At 47.7% G+C, this 3,266-nt stretch overlaps 1 pseudogene across 1 annotated transcript; it reads right to left on the reverse strand.

Annotated features, from left to right (window-relative positions):
• Positions 1 to 1,402: 1,402 nt before the first annotated feature.
• On the reverse strand, positions 1,403 to 1,881 carry LOC310670749 (peptidyl-prolyl cis-trans isomerase A-like; annotated as a pseudogene). The gene has a single exon. The product of its transcript is annotated as a peptidyl-prolyl cis-trans isomerase A-like (transcript).
• Positions 1,882 to 3,266: the final 1,385 nt, after the last annotated feature.

The following is a 3,266-nucleotide window of genomic DNA, read 5'->3' on the forward strand; positions in this document are numbered from 1 at the left end:
ACACCACTTAATTTGAAAGGACTCTGCATCAGATTGGCTAAATAGCAAACACCAGCCCTCCTATAGCACTGCTTTCGTCTTTAAAAGGTATGGTAGTATTTATGTACATGTTTTTAGCTTTGTTGCCCTTTCTGTTGGAGGAGAGACTGGGAGTGGAGAAGTAATGGTTGACTTGAACTTTAAAATAATCTTCCCAATGCAGGAGATGCTGCAATGCTCAGCTGACATCCAATGTTAACAGCTTTGTCCCTGAAATGTTATTTTGCTTTTCTACTCTCCCTTCAAACATAATAAATAAAGCCATGAACATCACTAAACTATCCTGCATTTGAACTGGCAGCCAACTCGTATCTGCACCTGTCATTTCACCACCCAAGTCCATAACAGAAGATGGCGGGGACCTTCTACAACTGTTGGTATAATCCAGTGTATTTATTAAGATTAAAAGCCAATGGCAGTACTGACTGTGACTTCTGTTGCATATGTCAAAGAACTTCAGGCATGATCTTATCGAAGTTGAATACTTTCAAATCAATGCAATGGGTGTCAAGAATACTAAGGAGACTTCCAAAACACCCCTTGTTGATATTTTCCTCTGGGTTTTGTAGAAATGTTAGCTTCCTGTAGGCACAGTCTCAGATTGCTTGGGGGGAAAACCCTGGAGAGGAGTGGACTTAGGCAGCTGTGGGGAGGTGAGGACCTCCTCCTCCTCCTCCTCCTCCTTGATTTAACTTGTTTTATTTCACATTGCAAACAAAGTTGTCTTCAGTCCAGCTGGACTTGTGAGGGAGCAGAAATGGAAACCAAATAGAAAAGCAGTAGTAAGTGAGGAGCACAAGGATTACAGGGGACTAACCCCAGCTACAGAAGGAATAATAATAATAATAATAATAATAATAATAATAATAATAATAATAATAATTTTATTTATATCCCGCCCTCCCCAGCTGAAGCCGGGCTCAGAGCGGCTAACATCAAATGTATAACACATTAACATAAAATCAGACAATCAATTAAAATACATCCTCAAATCAGATCAGGATCAGAATAAAATCCAATCAGATGGCAACCCGCAGATTAGGGTTGGGGACCTTAAATGCTCACCAGGCCCAACTGTTTGTGCTGAACTTATATGGGCCTGTGAGAAAAATTGGGAGGCCACTTTCATGCAAGTTCTTATGAAAGGGGAGAGGGAGTCAGACTGAACCCCGACCAAAGGCCTGGCAGAACAGCTCCGTCTTGCAGGCCCTGCAGAAAGATGTAAAGTCCCGCAGGGCCCTAGTCTCTTGTGACAGAGCGTTCCACCAGATTGGAGCCACAGCCGAAAAAGCCCTGGCTCTAGTTGAGGCCAGCCTAACCTCTCTGTGGCCTGGGACCTTCAGGATGTTGCCTGGGACCTTCAGGATGGGACCTTCAGAATGGTTGATTGTTGAGACAAAGGAATTTTATGACAGCTGCCCGCAGTCAGAGATGGTGATCTTCTTTCTTGTCTTGCCATTCCTTGACCCAAAGTGCTCCATTGCTTCCACAATATTCATTCCTTCTTTGGCTTGGCCAAAGACCACATGTTTCCCATCCAATCAACCAGTTTTTGCAGTGAAGATGAAGAACTGAGACCCATTTGTCTTGGGACCAGCATTTGCCATAGACAAGACCTGTGTGCTTGAGGACAAAGTTCTCATCGGCAAACTTCTCACCGTAAATCGATTTACCACCTGTTCCATTATGACGGGTAAAGTCACCACCCTGGCACATGAACTCAGGAATGATTCTGTGGAAGCAGGACCCCTTGTAACCAAAACCTTTCTCCCCAGTGCTCAAGGCATAGAAATTCTCTGCTGTCTTTGGAACCTTGTCTGCAAACAGCTCAAAGGTGATGCAGCTCACCTTGTCTGCAAACAGCTCAAAGCACCCCATGGGCTCACCATCGGCGGTGACATTGAAAAACACAACTGGGTTGGCCATAAGGCCGGGAATGAGTCAAGTAAAGGAAGGGGGAGTTTTTTAAAAAGAAAACTGGTGGTGGTGCTAACAGGCAGCGCGAGCGACAACCCCTCTCCACACAGTAAGGAATGCGGCCCAGCCAGGTAGGTGAGGACCTTCAGTCTCCACAACTGCTTAATGTATGGTTACCAGATTTTTTTTCAATGAATCCGGGAACCCACCCTTTTTTATGAAGCTGAGTAGCAACAGGGAGTCAGTCGTGGGGAGGGAGAGGCAAAAGACCCTGGGCCCAAGCACATATGCATATCCCAAGCCTTCCCCAATGGGAAGCCTGCCCCCTTCCCCCTTTGTTTTGACAGAACGGGGAAGGCTCAGGAGTTGCGGGCGGGTGGGCATTGCCCAGGAGGGGTGCAAACCACACGGTTTCTCTGCCAGGCAAGCTGCAAAGCCCTTCTTTTGCACCCTGTGAAACATAAATGCGCAGAGCTTTAAAAAAACTGGGCAACGGCCGGCCGGCCGCAACTCCCGAGCCTCCCCCGATCAGTCAAAACAAAGGGGGAAGGGGGCAGAAGATCTGCACCGCCAGACGTCCCCGGTTCCCCTTTGGCAGTGGCAGCGGCAGCCAGCAGGCTGAAGCCAGCCTGGTAGCGCAGTTCGCTCTGGCTGGCTTCAGGAGCTGTTCGCTGCCGCCATTTTTCCTTGCTGGAAGTCCCCATATGATGTGTTGCACACAAGACACATCATATGGGGACTTTTGGTGAGGGAAAATGGCAGGCGCCACGGCAGCGAGCAGCTCCTGAAGCCAGCCAGAGCCAACTGTGCTACCAGGCTGGCTCCAGGCTGCCGAGGCTGCCACTGTCACGTTTCCTGGGGACAGATGTGCAAATCTGGGGACATTCTGGGGACGAAATTTGTCCGGGGACAGATTTGCAAATCTGGGGACTGTCCTTGGGAACTGGGGACATCTGGTAACCCTAGCTTAATGGGGGCAAGACTTGCCAGAGAAGAGTTGCTGCGCTCATTAGGCCTGACACTCCTGTGCGAATATCGAGTTAATTTCTACTTGCTCAGTGTAGTTTACTGCTAGCTCATTCCTGTCACAAGGTCACCCAGGGAGTTTTATATGGCTGAGTGGGGATTTGAATCATGGTCTCCCGGGTCCTAGTCCAACGCTCTAACCACTACACCACACTAGATCTCTTAGTAGTTTTGTGTTTTACTGAGCATTAAGTTGCTTTGAGAGAACTGGTGTAGAAATGCTAGAAAGAAATACACTGCTTTTGAAATAGCACGGAGTTCTTGATGTGCTCTTCATAATTCTG

Source organism: Podarcis tiliguerta, assembly GCF_965153285.1.
Source record: "Podarcis tiliguerta genome assembly, chromosome: 1".
NCBI classification, from domain to species: Eukaryota; Metazoa; Chordata; class Lepidosauria; order Squamata; family Lacertidae; genus Podarcis; species Podarcis tiliguerta.